This window comes from Hydra vulgaris, chromosome 12, assembly GCF_038396675.1.
Source record: "Hydra vulgaris chromosome 12, alternate assembly HydraT2T_AEP".
NCBI classification, from domain to species: domain Eukaryota; kingdom Metazoa; phylum Cnidaria; class Hydrozoa; order Anthoathecata; family Hydridae; genus Hydra; species Hydra vulgaris.
Window position 1 is genome coordinate 86,497,501 of NC_088931.1, and position 21,578 is coordinate 86,519,078.

The following is a 21,578-nucleotide window of genomic DNA, read 5'->3' on the forward strand; positions in this document are numbered from 1 at the left end:
ATCCTTCCATAAAGAGTTTATATAATATACCTTTTTGTTTCATACTATACCGGAAGGTAATGCGTGTAGATAAAGCCCAACCTTCAACATATTTGCTAATGTCAGAACATACTTTTTCAAATACCTTATGATGTGAATTTGGTTTATAATTATGTAAGTTTTACTGAACTTGCATCTTTATTATGAAACTTTGTCTCACGTTATCCATTCCTGATTTTCAAGTGCTGATAATGTGCCTACACTACATGTGTTCTTCTTGTTCTTCTAATGTATGGAATAACCCATTACAAATTGGCTCAGAGCAAAAGTGAAACAAATTTAGTGATCTATCTTTTCAAAATTTTTCCTTCATGTTGTCTTTAAAAAATCGTGTCTTGTGTTAAAAACATTTGCAGATCAAAATTAACATTACAATATTCTTGCTTAACTCGATTGCCAACTGCATATTATCGCCACATTGTCATATGGTTATGAAAGAACTCATACGAATGAGTTATACATTATTTTTGCACAACATAAAAAGAGCTTCCTTATAAAGGTGCCATGGTACAATGAAGCATTGTCAGATTTTGCAAAGAGTTTATTAACACCAGAATGGTCATGCTTAAACTTCGGAAGAACTAATTGGGCAATTTTTTTATTTTAACTGCAGTTAAACTGGAAATTAGTTTTGTAATATTGTTTCCTGCGTTTAAACAAATTACTCAGCTCTCTATTCTTGTACTTCAAAGATAAATCTTGCAACATAGAGAAACCATTCATACCTGCAGCAGTAATATTATCCAGTCCTGCTAAACATTTTCATTGAGATGGCTTAACAGCATGAATAATTCGCCACAAACTGCTTTCTGATAAAGGAGAGTAATTCTTACTTCTGCAAACTTCATAAAACCCCAAAAAAGACTTTTCAAGTATTAAAAGGACAAAAGTTTGACCGACCATAACTCAGGAACTAGAACTATTTAGAAAAAAAAATTTACAGGCTTCTTTTTAATATTACAAACAACACAATATGTAAAATTGAGTAAGATTGAAAGATATCACTTTTGAGCATTGCCTGGTTTTCTCAGAAAATGGCTCATAAGCATTACTATTTTATTTACTATAAATTAAATATAAATTTTCTTTGTCAAATTGTTGCCTAAAAAAATATGAAAACTTGTTTTTTATTATTTTTATGCATGCAAACGGCAATACAAAAGCCAAACACTTTGATCAACAATCAAAAAATAATTGAGATGATTTTAATTGAATTGTGCAAACATGGTACTTAAAATATTTTGTTAAACTATTTAATGTATAAAATATTTTTATTATGTCATGCTAGACTTGCTTGTATATGAGGTTGAGAAAAAATTAAACTGTTTGTGAATATTTGTTGTAATCTCTGTAATAAGACCATATAAAAGATATAAATCTTAAAATAATTAACAACATACAAAAGCAACAATTAAAATGTCAAATAAAATATATCAAACAATTTCAATAATAAATAAAAATATTCAAATAATTCTCAATAAATAAAATTTTTGTTTTTAACAGCACAGGAATCAGTGGAAAAAAGTTCCAGTTAACACACCTTTACCAATATACACAGATATCTTAAAAAATAATCATACAATGAACAAAAACAAATGGTAACATAGCTCAAGGACTACCTCTAACAAAATCAAATATCTATTTATTGCAGTGGTGCCTTCTTAATAAAATATAGCATTTTAAAGGTTTGGAATAATGTATTAGTTGTAATTTAAAATGTCTCTTCAAAACCTTTTAAGTAATACTTTCAATATAATTGCAAAAAAAAAAATCTGCAATAAATTAGATTAAGAAAATACACAGGTACCTTTTGAAAACAGACTTAATTTCTATGTTTTAATTTAAACTTTTGAAATCAGATAACATGTGTGCATTTTATTTGAATTCATACTTTAACTCATATCTAAGTACTATATCTAAGTCTAGTAAAATGGGGTGAGTAAAATTGAGTGGGTGAGACAAAATAAAACTTTATATACATACATAACAACGCAAATAAAAATTTATTTGCATCGGAATTTTATGATAATTAATCTTTTATGTAGGTAACTCTTCAAATTAACAGGAAAATGTGTTTGGTTTATTGGGATAGAATAAATTGAATAAATTATCAAGTCTGCAGATTGTGGCGTATATTAGGCTGACTTTTTGACCTACAACAAAATGGAGAAGGTAAACTTCAACGAAAATAAAAAAGTTTGTTTTTCTTCGTATGCATTTATTCTTTTGTTTTAATCAAAAAAATTTAACCCAAACATTTTTTATAGGCAGTTGGTATTTTATTAAGTTTGTAATTTGAACCTACTCTGAACTTATCTGGTAAGTCAAAGTATATTATATGCAAATATGTAAAAAAAAATTTTGTAAAACTTGAAACATTCAAATGAAGCTTTACGCTTTAAATTAAAATATTTTTGAGTAATATTTAAATTTATTATGTTTTAAGTTTACGTCATTTAAATTTGTGGGGTTAAAAGATACCTAATTTTTAAAGTGTTTCTATTCACCCCACAAACCTTAAAAAGATTTTTTTAGTTTTAAAATGTGTAGTGAATAGTTCATAGTTATTCTATTGATTACACTAAGACTCAAGTTAAAGATTGAAGTGGCAGAAGTATTAAGAAATTTAATAAAAATCTAATGACAAGTTGGCTGTCAGAATGCACCAAAGCATAAGCATTCAAGAGCTAGGGTAACATCTGAAACAACCAGTGCTTACTTTGACCAACTGTCAAAAGAATTAAAGGTTGTACTTTTTTTCAAATATTGTAAGCTACAATGAAACTAACCAGACTGACAACCCAGGAAAGAATAAAATCATAACAAAAAAAGGGACAAAGTATAAAATTTTTTTATTAAATACACCCACATCTGTCATGCAGATGGAACCATATTATCACCTTATGTGGTGTTAAGCTTTACATTTGTATCAAAGCTTTGCACTTGTATCAAAGGTGGGCAGAAGGAGCACTTAAAACAGTTTTATATATCAGGTGTTTTGATACATTTTTCTCTAAGGATTAGTGTCCCTCCCATATTTTTAAAAGTTTGAAGGAAAGAAACTACTTATAACATTCTCTCAACTCTATAACTCCAAAATATAAACCTTGACGAACAAGTCTGCTAAGAACTTTTTTATTTAAAAAAATAATTGTTTTCTTTGAACTTACAAATTAATAATTCATAATGTAAAAATATTAAAGTAGAGACTTAAATGAACTGATGAAATCTATCAATAAATTGTTCATAATATTTATTAAAAATAATTCATTAAATACTAATAAAAATAAAATAAAAAAACTAAATTTCAGAAAGATTAAGTTAGTTTTGAGAAATAACTAATAAGAAAAAATAACCTTTTTTAAGAAAAAATACCTAATTTTTATTTCATAAGTAATAATTTTAAATATTGTTTAAAATTTATTTCTAAAGTGATTTAAAATTAATTTTGAATGTCATATAAAATTAAACTTAATTACAGTGCGGTGTTTAATAATGCATTAATGATTTTAAGTTTTAACAATGTAAATATATTAGCTTTGCTGAGTTATATTTACATGTGTTATGCATTTCTGTTGTGTAACAAAATTTTGTAACAAAGCCTGACCAGTATGTATTTCAGGATAAAAAACTATACTTTGATTTCAGAATTGGCGAAGACAATATTTAAAGCACATCATTTCTGCAGAACAATGAAGAACTATTTTTCTCTAATTAATAAAAAGAAATTGATTTCGATATTTTTTTTTTTTTTTTTTTTGTTATTTCACCTCCCCAAGGCCCAGAAGGCCACTACAGATGAGGAGGCTACTTAATTATGGTCATAACCCTCTCTCAACTCTATAACTTCGAAACACGAACCTTGACGAACAAGGCTGCTGCGCGGAGATACAAGTTGAGCGCGGTACTACCAGGGACGTGGTGGGGATTGAACTCGGAACCTCTCGCTTATGAAGCGAGCGCTCTACCACTACACCACTACCGCATATGGCTCTACTAATCCTTCAAACACAGATACATGCACCAACCCAGGTGATTCCTTTAGATGTTACATTTGTAAAGAGAACTACATCAAAAATGATGGTTTTGTAAGAACACTAATGAAATGAAATTATTGTGAAATTATTTGTCGCATACAAATAATTTCACAATATTAACTTTTTTTAACTACTGCAATATAATAAATAACTGCAAAACAAATCAATGTAGAAATGTAATTATGTAATTTTATTTTTTTTCAAATTTTTTTTAAATTTTAAGTAATTAAATTCAATATTTTTTAAAATGTTTAATATAAACTAATTTCTTTTTTTGACATACGTATAAATAAGTTAAAATATGTTAATTTTTATTTCATTTTTATATCTTTAATTTTTAATCGTGGCTTGGCAGCTAAAAATGATTTTTTTTTTTTGAAAAAGTTAGAAACAACAAATAAAAAATATGACTTATTGTAAAAATAAAAACTCTAGTAAATAATACTTTGCGATTTTGTTGTAAAAGTAAAGATTACTTTAGATTTTCAAGTACTTATTAAAAAAATCTAAATAATATAAATCAATATTCTTGTCGTTGCAAGATGAAAAATAAAAGTTTTTTATTCTAAATTTTTCTTTTATGGGTTTTTGTTTTTAACATTTTGTTTAATAACTTAGTATACAAAAAAAAATTTGTTGTTAACTATCAACAAATTTATTTTCTGTTAATAAATATTTAAATAAAAAGGTTAGCCTAATAAAAATTACACTTTCTTTGTTTTTAAATTTATCTCAATTTATTTTATATGTAAATAGTGCCTATAATTATTTATTTGTAAAAATCACATAATTGCCTTCCAAACTTTCTTACATAATTGCCATTCAAAAGTGGTTTTTTATAAAATTAACCTTTATCTAACATCAAATTAAAACTAAATTAAAAGTTAAAAAATTATAAAAAGTTGCTTAACCAAAATTGCTCTGGGAGTATGTAAAATAGCTTAAACTGCAAACTGCGTAACACTTTAAAAGTGGCCTGTATATATGAGTTTTTTTATTATTTATTTTATTATTGTGTAATTAACAGAACATTGCATTTTTTCTTGTTTTAACTCATAAGGATTAAAAGGAAACAAGCATGTTGAGAGAGTAGGAAAAGGATTTTGTTCTTCTGTTTTTTGAAGAAAGGTAGCAAAGTGTTATAAACTAACAGCAGCACTACAGAGTTTTTCATTTTTTTTATCTAAGTTGAAGAAGAAAATTTTCAATCTATTTCAATCAATTCAAAATCATTTCACCCCATTTTGCGGTAAAAAAAACTATTTAATAAAACATATTTATTAAATAGTATAGTGTTCCACTAAAAACGACTATTTAATAAAACATATTCATATTTTACGAGGAAACACTTTTCAAAGGGATCCCAAACCTCTTAAACATGTTGTGTTCATACTAAAAAGAATAAAAAAAAATAAAAATGTTTGCGCTAAATTTTTTTGATTAAAACAGAAGAATAAATGTATACCAAGAAAAACTAACTTTTTTATTTTAGTTGAAGCTCACCTTCTCCATTATATTGTAGGTCAAAAAGTCAGCATAATATACGTCGCAATCTACAGACTTGATAATTTATTCAAACGTGTTTTGTTCCTAAGAGTTTTAGTACATGACATCATTGATTTTTTTGCTTGTTTACATAATCGATCTTTTACACTGACAAAAAAATCAATGACGTCTTTTACTGAAACTCTTAGGAATAAAACGCACTTAAATAAATTATCGAGCCTGCAGATTGCAGCGTATATTATGCTAACATTTTGGCCTACAACAAAACAGAGAAGGCAAGCTTCAACTAAAATTAAAAAAATTGTTTTTCTTGGTATGCATTTATTCTTTTGTTTTAATAAATTAATTTTTTATCCTAAACACTTTTTTTATCATTCTCTTTAATATGAACACAACATGTCTCAGATGTTTGTGATCACTTTAAAGCTAGGCACAAATTTTTAGTTTTTAAATATTGTCTCATGTTTTATGGTTTTTTATTGTTGAATATAATTGAATAAGATACATTTTAAGTAAAGTTTTTTCTTCTTCTTTAAAAGTGTTTCTAGTAGAAGTGAGATTGAAAACTTGATATTGTTACACAACTTTTAAGAATTAAAGATACGGTAATGTTTCTAAATTTTAACCCCAATGATTTAAAGTAAATTCAATACTTTGAATTTTTCATTAAAATTAATTAATTTATGCATAAAAATATGTTTTTTAAACAATAACAAAAAACAAAAGTTTATCTAAATTTGTATTCAATATTCTATCAAAAGGCTATCATGATTACATTATTTTAAAAGCATTTTTAAATTCATTTTTTCATTTTTAGGAGACTAGAATAACACAATCAGTGTAAGCTTACATTAAATAGTCAATGTGGTTTGGATAATCTTATCAAGTCAGAATAAAAAATCAACAATTTAAATAAATATTTTGACATTCATGTCTCAAAATCTACAAACATTTTTAATAGTTACAAACATTCTTAAAGCTTTTGTTTGTAATGCAAAATGCAACTCAAAGCTGTAAATTGTCAATCAACTTGTTTGTAATGCAAAATGCAACTCAAAGCTGTAAATTGCCAATCAACTTGCATTTCATGAAATTGCAAACTAAAAAATTTATTTCAAATAAAAATGAAAAAAGGCTCACCTTTACCTCTGTAAAATACGCAGTACAATGCATATTAATATAGCTGCAACAGAAAACGTAATCATCCATTCTTTAAGAGGAAAATCTTGCTAAAAAATGTCAACTTTATTTTTATTTTACAATATAAATAAAAAGGAAAAAAAAAAAAAATGCACAAAGAAATTTTTTAATTGTAAAAAATTTTTTTGTGCAAGTTTTACATAATTTTTTGTGTGCAAATTTTACATAATTTTACATACATTTTGTATGTAAAATTACGTCAAATTATGCCACTTTTTTTTACAATCAGAATCACCATTGGCCTTTTTTTATTAATTTACCAATTTTCCAACCAATGGCGTTTTATCCTATTTATTAATATTTTTATCCTGCAATACGATAATAATTAAATAATAAATAAACTAAACTTTATGCATTACTTAGAATTTTTTAGAGAAATACAGAATATTTTGAATATTTTTACAGGCAAATTTGTTTATCCTTAAGATGATGTGTATAAGCTTTAATTTAACAGCTGAATGTACTTATACTTTTATTACCATACTGTTGTTTTTAGAATAATTTTATTTTATGTTGTTTTACTGATATACATAAGAGTAACCTATTTAAACATTGTTATCTATATGTGTTCAAGTATAGCCTTCTATATTTTTATATGATTGTTGTTTAGATATCTAAATTATTAATAAATTAATAAAGAATTCTCAGTAAACTGTTTACTATAGTACCATTTCCTTATTAAAACTGAAATAAAAAGCATTCCTCTAAAATTGTATTCATTTTTTGAAAGTTTTTTTTTCATAGTAAAAAAAACTACAAATTTACTGCTGTAAGCGCAGAACAATATAAGGATTGCAAATTTACTGCTGTAAGTGCAGAACAATATGAGGACAGCAAATTCACTGCTGTAAGTGCAGAACAATATGAGGACAGCAAATTCACTGTTGCAAATGCAGAACAATATAAAGACTGCAATTGCACTGCTGCAAGTGCAGAAGAATAAAAGGACTGCAAATTTACTGCTGTAAATGCAGAATAATATAATATAAGGACAGAACAATATAAGGACTGTAAACTCACTGCTGCAAGTCCAGAACAATATAAGGACTGCAAATTCACTGCTGCAAGTGCAGAACATCTGAACTGATTCATGTTGCCTTCATAAATAGCTAAGTTTCTAACATTATACCTCAATGTTAAGAGAACAAGATATTAGACCTATCATTAGTTTTTAAAAACAAGATCTTTAAATATGGTCAAAAAACTTAAACACACAATCTTATCTACCTCTGCATCTACCTCATCATTGCAAAAACTATCAACAACTGATAATGATTTAGCTACCTATATAAATCAAATCCTGTTGGTTTTGTGTAAAATATACAACAGGCCTTAGTTTAAAGCATTACATTGCCGGCAATTTACATGTCATAAATGCAAAAAGATGATTTTAAAGACTTTCCAGATTGTCTTATGTTTCTGCAGCTATTTCTAAAATTGTTGAGGATTACTTCTGTGCCACCATATCAGCCTCAATACTATTAATGATAAATACAAATATATAAGCCTTGATTGATTGCAACAGTACAAATAACATTTTTATTAACAATAAACTAGTCACTTAATAAGTTATTTATGAAGAGAGAGAGTTATCAGAATGGAAAAAACATCTCTATCAGCAAAAACTCATTTTGATGTTTTAATCTCCAAAACAAAGTAATTAATAAAGGTCTATAATAAAGTTGTATGTTGTCAAGATAATTAGCAGATAACTTACAAAGAGATATTACTCTTGGTAGAGAGAATTACAAGAACTGCATGAGAGTGTTATCACTAAATATGGTGGAAAAAGACCACCTATAACATTTGCAGCTCTAACAACAATAAGCTCTAATAACAACAAACAATGTAAAAAGCTCTAACAACAATAAAGGCTCCTGAATTCACAAAGGCTTGCTAACCTATTGTCACTAAATCTAGACATTCCAAAGAGAATAATATTTTATTAAATGGGAAACTCATGGTCAGAATCAACCAGGAATAGTATAGACAAATAACTCATCTTGGCATGCTCAAGAATTAGTTATGGATGAAAAGACTAAGCACCATATGGTAGTTAATTATTCTGAAACAATTAAGTACACCCAGTTAAATGCATATCCTTTGCCTGAAATCAAATTGTTCGTGAGCATAATTTCTAAATATAAGATTTATATTACTCTTGCCTTCAGGGTTAGGGTTAGTCGCTCAGCATACTACCGAGCACTGTTATTTTGAAGCAATCAATTATATACTGGTTGAAGCTGATAATAAATACTCTAAATTATCTTTTGGAGTAACTAATGAATTTGCATGTTTCCAGCGCAAAATAGATAATTTTGATAAGACATGAACTTACTGATTGACTGTTTCCTTTCATTGACACCATTAAAATATGTGGAAATAGTCAGAATGAACATGATGAAAATCTGTTTAAATTCAGATTAGCTGCCATTGATGCAGGAAATACTTTTAATGAAAAGAAAATATTTTAAACTGACACTTAAGATTTTTTAGGTTACCATATATCATACAGCTTTTTAAAACCTTACACTTCTCATTGATTTAAGGTCTTTGCAGGGTATTAATAGAATATTCTCCTACTATGCGAATGTGATCCATGATCACATTCGCAAAATACAAACTGGATCAGAAAATTTTCAATTAAAATTGAAAAAAGCCATCAAATTCTGTTATCTAATTTCCACTTGATAAAAACGAAATACCAGCATTTAAAACATAAAACAAATTCGCTTGTTCAATCTTTAATGGACACTGATGATGGGAGTATTCTATTTACTGTAGAGACTAATGCTTCTGACTTTGCCATATCGGCCACACTTAACTAAGTGGGAAGACCAGTTGCCTTCCATTTGTGTACTATCTAAGGAAGTGAACAACTTTATTCATCAGTGGAAAAAGAAGCTATGCAATAGCCAAAACCATAAATTATTGGCAAAAAATTTTTCTGGGTCAACATTTTATTCTCATCACTTACGCTCTGTGCCATTTATATATGGTTATAAAAGCAGTAAAATAAAAAAACAATAAAACAATTGCTATGCTCAATGTAATAGTGATTCAGACTCATGACGCACAACAATAAGTTTAAAATCATTTGTACTTTGTCATCCCGTTATTACTTGCATTCATTAATTATTTGGTCAAGAAACCTCCATTATTTAATGGAGGACGTAAAACAAATATGCAGAGATGGTAGGTCACATAGTACATTTGCTAAAATACTTTGACCTAACTGTTAACATCCTTAACTCTTGAACAATACATGTTAATGATTGTAGACAAACACTAATGTTTTCCCTTTACCTATCCTAAAAAGGATATCACAACTAAGACAGTAATTAACTGCTTGGCTGATCTTTTTCTGTGTTTGGTATGCTTAGTTATGTTCATTCTGATTGTGAATCCTTATTAATTTTGTCTGAATTTTTAATTAATTCTAATGTTTATACTGTATGTAAATCTTATATTTTATAGCATCATTACAAGGAACACCACAAAATTATGACATGCTTTAATTGTGGTGAAGTTGGGCAAATAAATTTAAACTGCAGCAAGGAAATTGAGATAAAGAGTTTATGTATCGTTTGTGGAATGGATGACCATTTAGATCATCACTGCTATAAAAAATTTATGAAACCAAAACACATTATCTACCTTTAAATGAAACCACCGTTGTTTTGGAATGTCTGTTTGCCAACATTGCTCCCAAATATAAAACTTGATATTCAGAAGTAACTTAATAAGCTTGGAGGTGTCCAATATGGAACAAACGAACATTGGCATTACTACAGTCTCTCAGAAAACTATTTAGTCTCTTTATCTACTACTCAAAAACTGATTGATAAAGACTTCACAACAAAATTTTAGAATGGTAGTTAATAGCTTTAGTTAATTAATTTTTTAAACTTAGTTAATTTTTGGAAATAGCTGCCTTAAGCAACAAATTTAACAAATTTGTTAAATTTGTTAAATTTAATTGTTCGAGTGCTGACTGTAAGGTCATTAGGTAGATCTGCCCTGATTTGTGTGCTGGATATTGTTGGATCTCTCACAGCAGCCCTGCGTATCATATTGTCTGTTTGTTTGCTAGTAATTCTAGCTTTACCAAAACGTTTTCTGGGCGCAGTGGATCCCGTGTCTTTGATTAGTTGTATAATATCATGAACAGTAGATTTTGGCATTCGCAATTTTGCTGATATCTGACGCTCACTTGCACCATCCTCCCATAAAAGTTTAATATTAGCACGAAGACCTTCCTTCGTAGTCATAATTAAATTGTGACAGTTAAATGATAATCCATACCCTACAATGAGATATATAGCTTAATAAATTTTAACTAATCATTGAGCTAATTAACTAATCATTGATGTCAGGGAAGAAAATAAATTGATTATTCGCATGCATAGACTGTTTTTCTTTATATTCAGCAGTAATCGGATTTCAATGGCCATAACTGTATATATATATATATATATATATATATATATATATATATATATATATATATATATATATATATATATATATATATATATATATACATATATATATATATATACATATATATATATATATATATATATATATATATATATATATATATATATATATATATATATATATATATATATATATATATATATATATATATATATATATATATAGCGGTGGCCAAAACAGCGGTGGCCAAAAATTAAAGACCACTCGTTATTTAGTTGGTTTCTTAATCTTTAAATTAAAATTAAGAAGATTCTAATTGACATATTAAATTTTTTTTTTTAATATTTTGTTAATTAAAACATACAGATTAAAGTGGTATAATTTTTTTAATCTAATTCTTATTAAATAGCGTTTAACTTATTAAAAAACTGATGAGTACTGATAAATCTTCTTTAAATAAATTGGACAAAATTTAATGACCACTTTCAAATTTTTAATTTGCACTTATTAAAAATAATAATCCATTATTTTTTTTAACTGTCTAAATTGCTTATTACGTTGGCTATAAAATAAAATGTCGAAACCTGAGTTTCGATATCAAATACACATTTATTTTTTGAATTGCAATAAGGATATAAAAATATTGCAAAAAATGCGTGCAAAGATCGAAGAAAAAGACAGATACGCGGCTCTTGTATTAAAAGAAGAAGGCTATAGCATCAGACAAATAGCAGAAAAGCTCGCAAGGTCTCACTCTTGCATTATTAACATAATTCAACGATACAAAGAGACCCGGTCAATTAATGATCGTCATAGGACTGGACGCAATAAAATTTCAAATGACCGTGATGTTCGCTCGTTAGTGAGATTAATGAAAGAAAACAGACAAGCATCATCTACAGACTTGTCTACAAAATGGACACTGTCAAATGGTCTGAAAGCAAGCCCTAGAACTGTGCGAAGGGTCCTCACAATTTAAATTATTTATGGTGTGCTGCTGCAAAAAAACCACGCTTAAATAAAAAAAAAAATTTGCCAGGAAAGAGTGGTGCAAACTACATAAAAATTGGTCAACAGATCAATAGAGCCGTGTGGTCTTTAGTGATGAAATGAACGTTGAGGTAGACAACAGAAAAGGTCACGTAATGTTGCGTAGACTTCCAAGCGAACGGTTCGATGAATCATGCATTTTAAAACGAAAAAAACAAGGCAGTGGTTCAATAGGCATTTGGGCCTGTATAAGGGCCTGTGGAGTTGGCGTTTTTAATTTATTCGATGGTAGCCTCAACCAAGTAAGGTACATCGAAATTTTGGAAAACTCGCTTATTCCTAGCATTGATTTATGGCAGTTGCAAGATGGATTTATTTTCCAGCAAGATAATGTGCCATGTCATAAAGCGCATGTTGTTAGCGATTGGTTCAATTCTAATAAAATTCAAGTGCTTCCATGGCCTGCCAATAGTCCAGACTTGAATCCAATAGAGAATTTATGGTCATGGCTTGATCACAAGCTTGGTAAAGAACAACTTTACAATTTGGAAGATTTGAAATCTTCTATCTCTCATCATTTGAAAAATGTGCCCAATGAAGTAATAAAAACTTTAATGAATTCAATGCCAGAACAAGTACAAGAGTGCTTGAAAACAAATGGAGGAACAACACGTTTTACTAAATTATTTTTTTATTGCTTTTTGAAATATTTTTGAAACTGGTCTTAAAATTTTGTCCAATTTTTTTTCCCATTTATATTTTTTACTAGTCAGTTTTTTAATTTTTTAACATTATTTTGTAAAAAAATTATAAATTCTTTTATAATAAATATAAAATACAATAAAAATTCTTTCTAAAAATGTTTTTCTTTTTTTGATACCTTTTTCCAAAATAAAATTATACTAAGGTTAAAAATAAATTTTGAAAAAAAAAATGAGTGGTCTTTAATTTTTGGGCACCGCTGTATATATATATATATATATAAATTTTTGCAATTTATGCAAAAACTTTGGCAAGCGCATTTCCCAAAAAAATAAAAGCATTTTGCTTTAAATTGCAAAAAATCTCTTTTGTTTATTTGCTCCACTTTTATGAAAAATGGCTTTTTTTTTTTACCAGTTTTTGTTTAAATTTTTTTTCCTAGTATTTATTCAAAGCGCACATTTCGTCATTTTTATTTTAATTTAAACAGCAGAAAATCACGTAGGCCAATTAAAAAAGAACATTCTGCCACCTCTTGTTTGTGGGCTGGCATCGAATTTCAAATGAAGAAGATTTATATATATTAGAGTGATGCTGCCGCCCCACAATTTTTAAATTTTCGAGCAAACAAGCCTGACTTTTTTTTGGTGAGGTTACTTGTAACTAAGAGCTAGGAAAAATTTGAGAGTAATTGGACAATGTTTAGTGGTTTTGGTGGTTTAGTGGTTAGCAGATTTCAATCAAAGTATTTTATTAAGGCGCAAAAATTGACAATTTTCAATTTTTAGCATACAAATCTCTTGATATCTCAAATATCTTTTTTACTTTATTCTGATTTAAAGTTTAAATTGGAAGCTTTTTGGTATAAAGAGAGTTGAATAAACAAGTTTAAGAATTAGGTGTTCTATTTAAGGAGGAAAGTAGGGTAGGGGGTGGTTATTTATTTTACACAAATGAAAAGAGCACAAACATATTTTCAGTTAGTCTCTTTGTTTTTGGTGAAATGCTGTCTAATAGCGAAATGGTAGATTAATCTGATATATGTTGGAACCCATTCTGAAAATTAATTATGATAAATTGAGATTAAAATATATTTAAATGTTTATTAAGTCAAAAATTTTAACATTAAATTTTAAAAATAAAATAAAGCTCAAATGTTAACAAAAAAATTAATGTTATATTAAAATTTAAATGTGTAACAACATAAAAGAGTAACTCTATTAAACGAAAATTAGAAAAAATAAATAGTCCAATCAGAATTTAATGTACTATCTGATTGGTTCTAAGTGCCTTTTTCTTTGGTTGGGCAACATATTTCAGTTGTTTTCTACAACTTGTATAATGTTTGGAACTTATTTTCTTTCTTTGCAGTTTCTGCAAAATCACTACAAAGCTTTACTCCGTGTTCAGCAGAATTGTTTACAACAGATAAACTAGGAACCACATTTTTGGAAGCTTAAAAATATTCATTTTTATGCCATTCTGTAACCAGTTCCCTGAGAAAACTACTATTTATATTTAATATTTTATTTTTATATTTATATTTAACAGCCATTTTAGGAAGCATAAGAAATATAGGTTTACCAAACCCTGACCCTTTTCTTTTTGAAGTTATTTCATTCAATGTTACATAATTTTTCAGTGATGTTACATAATTTTTTAGTGAATATTTTATTTGCAATCTTTTGCCTCTGCTTGTCCTCTAAGTTATTATTAAATAGAGACATTGGAGCTAACTCCTCAGTGAGATACCACATGTGATTGCTGAAAGCTTTCAGAGCAGTATTAGTAAAACCAATAACTTTATGCTCTAATAATGAATTAATAAGATTTAAATTGTTAGTAGGAGCTGCTGAAGATATAGGTACACTGAGCCACCATGGAATATAACAAAATAAAACAAACTGAACAATCCTTTGTAGCTTAGGAAGTTGCTGCAGAGCAAAAATTGTTCCTTTAGGTAGCTGGCTGATTTTTTTGTTCAACAGTACAAGTTTTATAGAATATAACAATTTTGCCATCCACCTTGCATTGTGCAAAGCGCCTGGTCTTATAAATCCAGAGAATAACACACCTTTGCCATTGCTTAGATACTTCTGTTGAAATTTTGCCTCATTGCTTCTTAGCAAAGATTGGTAATTGCATCTTTTTTGTTTATCAAAGACTGTGAAATTTGAGGGATGTCTAAGTCTTCAATAGAAAAAAGTTTTTCTTAAATCTAAAAACCAAACAATGCATTCATTATACTGTTGCTTATAACACTGATGTTAGTTTAATTTTAAATACTTAATAATAATAATAAAAAATTATAATAAACATACTAGATTACCTTAAAAATAGATTGAAACTAGGACCTTTTGAAATCTTGATCTTTAAACTGTTCCATACATGAGTTAGTATAATCTCTCCTATGTGATGTCGGCAAGCAAGCCATAGAAGTGGCCTGTTCAATAAATTTTGGATTGAAACACAGCCTGCAGTTATAGCCCCAGTATTTGATGCTATTGTGTCAAAAACCATGCCGCCACACAATCTGTGCAGTTCCAATCTAGTAACACATATGTTGCTTTAGCAATCACTGGTCCCATCTTCTCGGTGGGTTTATATGAAAGCGCTGGTACAACCAGAAATTTTACATCTGAACAACCTAAAAATATATATTTTTGAAATAGAAATAAAATATAAAGTGCTAAATATTGGCACATAAATATGCTAATATGTAAATTGTTCATTAGTGCCCAAATTTAAATGAATTGACTGGCTAAAGTTTTTTTTTAGAGCTACCTGAAAGAAGAGCTCGAAACCTTTCTTCCCTAAAATTTTTTTTGTCAAGTGAATCCATGAACTTGCTATCCCAATGAACATCACCAATTTTTGAAGATTTCCAGGAGCTCCTTATCTTGGTAGCAATTGTCTGCACACACTCCATTTTGTTCCTAAATTAAAATAAAAAATGCAAGAGTAAAAATATTGATGATTGAATTTTTTGGATCCAAAGTAAATTTAACTAAAAGTACCATAAGTAAAATTTTCATCTTAGAGAAAGTAATATTTCAAACAAAACAAGAAATTTCTATTTTAATATATATATATACATATACATATATATATATATATATATATATATATATATATATATATATATATATATATATATATATATATATATATATATATATATACCTGTATGCTGTTGTGTAGCTCAAGTCAACTCTAGAAGAATCACAAGACGTGGCACAAATTATTGAATGGAATAAAGAACTGAGTGCAATAGGTGTAATTTTGTTTCTAACAGCTGTTTCAATAACTTTCAGAATATTATGTAGTATAAACACAGTTGTTTCCAAGCATCTTATGTGAGAGCTTTGTTTCATAAATACATCCAAATTCATCATGATCAAGACAACCTTCGTCTATCTCCATTAAATTTTTTTTAGAACATCTCAAGATGTTTGATTGCGGTTCGTTTTCTTTATAGATTCTTTTTTTTATTCAGCAAATTTTCTGTCGTGTAACTTTTCTTCTACAAGACTACGCTTAAGATCAACTGTGCTAGATAAATTGGTGGATGCTGTCCTATCAGTCATCATGCTGATCAGAAATTGTCTATCCTCTGCATCAACCAATTTATCTAGCACATCCCGTGGCCTTAACCTCATTGTTTTTGTTAGCTTATTTTTAAATCCAATAATTTTTTGAGTATTCTTGACAGTGTTTCTATGGGCATGGTCAATTTTTAACAGACTCTTTAACTCCTCAAATAATTTTATGATTTCTTCTGCCATTTTATTAGACTTAATTGTTTGTATTCTTGCCCAATTATAAAATGATAGAATTGATTTAACTGTTTTATTTGCTACATCTCTCTTAAATTTTGAAGTAAAGTGTGCAAGAAAACATAAAAGCACCTGACGAGCAGTTGGTAACCTAGATCCCTGTATATCCTTATCAGATTCGATAGGGATGGTTTCTAGTATGAAACATCTTGGGTCTTTAGATTTAGCCTTTTTTACCTACCTAATTTGTCAATATTTTAATTTTTATCTGAAAAAAGTTTGAAATAAGTTATTAATATATCTGTAAAAAAGCTGCAAAAATCTGCAAAAAAAAAAACAACACAAATAAAAAATAAAAGACAATTTTGTATAAAACTGTTTAACTGCTTTTATAATTAAAATGAATATCTTGCAAGATTTCTGTAATAAACATTGAGTACAAGAAGAGGAAAAATAAGGTTCATTGAATAATATAATACTCTAATTTACATTCTAGTAGTTTCACACTGATAATTATAAGTTTTTCCTCCTGATTTTTCAACAAATTTTGAAAAAATGTGAGAATCATCAAATTTCAATTGAAATCTGCTACCACTAAACATTGTCCATTTTTCTTAAAATTTCAGATTTTTACTGTTTATCATGAACCTCACCGACAAAAAAAAGTCAGGCTTAATCAGAGCACATAAGGACGGCAGGATCACCCTAATATATATATATATATATATATATATATATGTATATATATATATTAGGGTGATCCTGCCGTCCTTATGTTATGTTATTTTACAAATAGAGTGCTAATTTTACATGTCTTAAAAACGAAACAAACTATACTACCACACCAAACAGTTCAGGAGTCTGGAGTCATAGTATGCCATGACATGAGCAATCAGCTGACAGGTGACAGCACACAGGCAGAATTTCGTTGACAAGTGCCATTTTGCAGCAGACAAAACAAGTGCAACTTTTTTGGTTTGTTTCATTTTCTTAAGTCTGGTCAGTGTCAACGTCACGGAAGTTTTTTAATAATTAAAGGAAGTATCCAGAAGTTTCCAGAAGCATGCAGAAGCTTCCAGAAGTTTCCAGAAGAAGCATCTGGAAGCATCCAGTAGCATCCATAAATATCCAGAAACATTCAGAAGCATCCAGAGGCTTCCAGAAGCATTGAAAAGAAGCATCTAGAATCTTCCAGAACAGGTTCATTTTACTATATAAGAGACATGTAAATCGACATGTAATTCAGTCAGTATAAAGAAGTCAATCAGTCAGTATTATCAAGACAGTTTATCAAAGTGAGTTTTATCAAAGTGTTTTATCAAAGAACATCAATACAAGAAGTGAAATACAACAAGTGTTTCATTACATCAATACAGTCCACATCCAACCAAGACGTTGTGTTCCACAGAGCATTATTGTATCATCACAAGGTAAATGTAACACGGTAAGCCTTGAGAAACGTGATTATTTATTTTTATTATTTTTATGACTTCAAGTGCAAAAATGGCTCCCGACAGTCTTGGATTGGAACTAAGAAAGAAAATTATTGGCAATTACGTATGTGGAATGTCACAAAAAAGTATTTGTGATAAATATCGCGTGAAAAAATGGACCGTATCAAGACTATGTTCCAAATATCGTTCTACGGGGAAGCTACATCTCATATTGACTGGAATGTGCAGAACTGTCCTGTTCAGTGATGAATCGAAGTTCAACATCATTGGGAGCAATGGCATTTACCATGTACGTCGACCTGCCGGAAAATGTCTTGATCTACGTTACTGCCATAAGATCGTGAAGCATAGTGGAGGCAATGTAATGGTCTGGGGGTGTTTTTCTGCTAATGATCTAGGTCCAATACATCAAAACGATGAAATAATGGACCGTTTCATGTATAAAATATCCTGAAAGATGTCATGTTACCTCATGCTGAATGGAATATGCCAATAAAATGTGTTTTTCAGCAAGACAACGATCCGAAACACACTGCAAAAGTAGTCAAGCAGTGGTTTCAAGACAACCACCTATCGGTGATGGATTGGCTGCCTCAATCTCCGGATCTCAACCCTATCGAGAACCTGTGGGAGATCGTCAACCGCATAATTAATCATGAAGGTGTTCGTAATAAGGATCAACTGTTTGAACAAATCCAAAAGGCCTGGGCAGCGATTCCACAAAGTTTCATTGATCACCTGATCGAATCTATGCCTCGAAGATGCAAGGCTGTGATGGACAACGTAGGATTCGCCACGAAATATTGATAGCGAAATACAGCTTGGTCAACATTTTGTAGAGTTGCACTTGTTTTGTCCAGAAGGAAATCAACTTTTTTTAATACTTTTGATTAATTTATTAATTTTCGTGTACAAATAATGAACTTTGTGATAAATAAAACTTGAAAAACTTTGTCTCTAAACAGTTACATAGTTATTTCTCTAAATTGAAAAAATGCAGCACTTTTATATAAAGAAACTAACCTAGCATTATTTGGTTATACTTGTTTTGTTCGATACTGTGTGTGTGTATATATATATATATATATATATATATATATATATATATATATATATATATATATATATATATATATATATATATAAAATTAATAAAAAACACTTATCTAACTTTTATCTTCGACTTGAAGTTTCACCATTACTGGATCATCAGGAAGAGAACTCTTCCTGATGATCCAGCAATGGTGAAACTTCAAGTCGAAGATAAAAGTTAGATAAGTGTTTTTTATTTATTAATTATTGCTCTGTTCTTTAAGAACATTGAGCACTCTATTTGTAAAATACACTAACATAATTTACATATATATATATATATATATATATATATATATATATATATATATATATATATATATATATATATATATATATATATATATATATATATATATATATACATATATATATATATATATATATATATATATATATATATATATCAGGGATATATACATATATATATCATATATATATATATATCATATATATATATATATCATATATATATATATATATATATATATATATATATATATATATATATATATATATATATATATATATATACATATATATATATATATATCATTTTTTATATATATATCATATATAAAAAATCAGGGCCACAACTCGATAAAATTAGAAAAGATATTATTAAAGTTTTTAAAAATATTGGCTTCCTAATTGACATAAGTATAAATTTAAAAATAGTGAATTTTCTTGATGTCACATTTAACCTCTCAGAAAGTTCCTATAAGCCCTACAAAAAACCTAATGACGAATTATTGTATATTAAAGAAAATTCGAACCATCCCCCTCAAATTCTAAAACAAATTCCAATTTCAATTAACAATAGGCTAAACCAAAACTTTTCTAATGAAAATATTTTTAACTCCTCTAAACGCGTTTATGATGATGCCCTTAAAAAAAGTGGCTTTCAAAATTTCGAGCTAAAATTTGAAAAGAAAATTGCAAAAAAGCGTAATAGAAATAGAAACATAATTTGGTTCAACCCCCACAGGTACAGCAAAAATGTTTCAACAAATATAGGTAAAATTTTTCTAAAATTAGTAGACAAACATTTTCCTCCCTCTAATAAATTACATAAGATTATATCATATTTTATTTATCCAGTTTTGTCCTAGGAGTTCTCTCCTATCTTCATAGAAGTTTTTTAAGTCGATTGTTTCCTTGTTCTTCAACTCTCTTCTTTACTTTCTGTTGTCTGCAAACAACTAGTGCTTGTTGCCTTGTACTGTGTATATATATATATATATATATATATATATATATATATATATATATATATATATATATATATATATATATATATATTTAAACAACTTTAAAAAGTATTCTACACAATAGAGTGCTCAATGTTCTTAAAAGAACAGAGCAATTATTTTACTAATATATATATATATATATATATATATATATATATACATATATATATATATATATATATTGTACAGAATATTATTGACATTTAAAAAAAGAATAAAGTCTATTATACACTACACGCTCCAAAATCTTGGAAAAACAATTAAGAACTGAGATTGGTCTGTAGCTGGAAACATCAGGAAGATCGCCTACTTTAAAATTTGGTGTAACCTTTGCAATTTTTAGTTTTTCAGGAAAAACTCCATGTTTTAAAGATAAATTAAAAACATGTAAAAGTGGTATTGTTATATATTTTATTGATTTAATAATGACATTACTGCTGACATCATCTAAACCTGAACTTTTGTTAGTTTTCAACTAAGGTTGTTCGCCGTAAACAAAAACTTACGAATATTTCGCATTTTTATCTTGCGTATTTTATGTTGCTATTGCGGAAGTTGTACATGCACAAATTCACCTTCCGTAACGTATTATACGAAAAAAATAAGTAATAATAATTCCTTAAAAATCTCTTTACGAAAAGAAACTTAAGAAACAAATCATTTCGAAAGAGTACTTGCGAAACAGTTCCTTGCGGAAGAAGCGTTCCGGAATGTGCGCTTACGGAATAGACTCGAAAGCATTCATTAAACCGTTATACAAAAAAACGTTATTATTTATTATTTAAATAAAATAATGTTGTTAAAATGATTCTTCAATAGTTTATACATATATATATCTGGTATGTCTATATACATGCATATATATATATATATATATATATATATATATATACAGTACAAGGCAACAAGCACTAGTTGTTTGCAGACAACAGAAAGTAAAGAAGAGAGTTGAAGAACAAGGAAACAATCGACTTAAAAAACTTCTATGAAGATAGGAGAGAACTCCTACGACAAAACTGGATAAATAAAAGTATTTTTAGCGTGAACTGTAACAGTAAAAAGATGCAACATTGATGAATGACGAAT

The 21,578-nt window shown here is 28.1% G+C and overlaps 1 long non-coding RNA gene across 1 annotated transcript in view; it reads right to left on the reverse strand.

The window, feature by feature from the left end:
- Window positions 1-21,578, reverse strand: part of LOC124815919 (uncharacterized) — a 49,758-nt gene that overhangs the window by 1,990 nt on the left and 26,190 nt on the right. The window contains exon 3 of the long non-coding RNA XR_010642795.1: window positions 6,723-6,811. This is a non-coding gene — a long non-coding RNA (uncharacterized LOC124815919). The remainder of the gene's footprint in view (window positions 1-6,722; window positions 6,812-21,578) is intronic.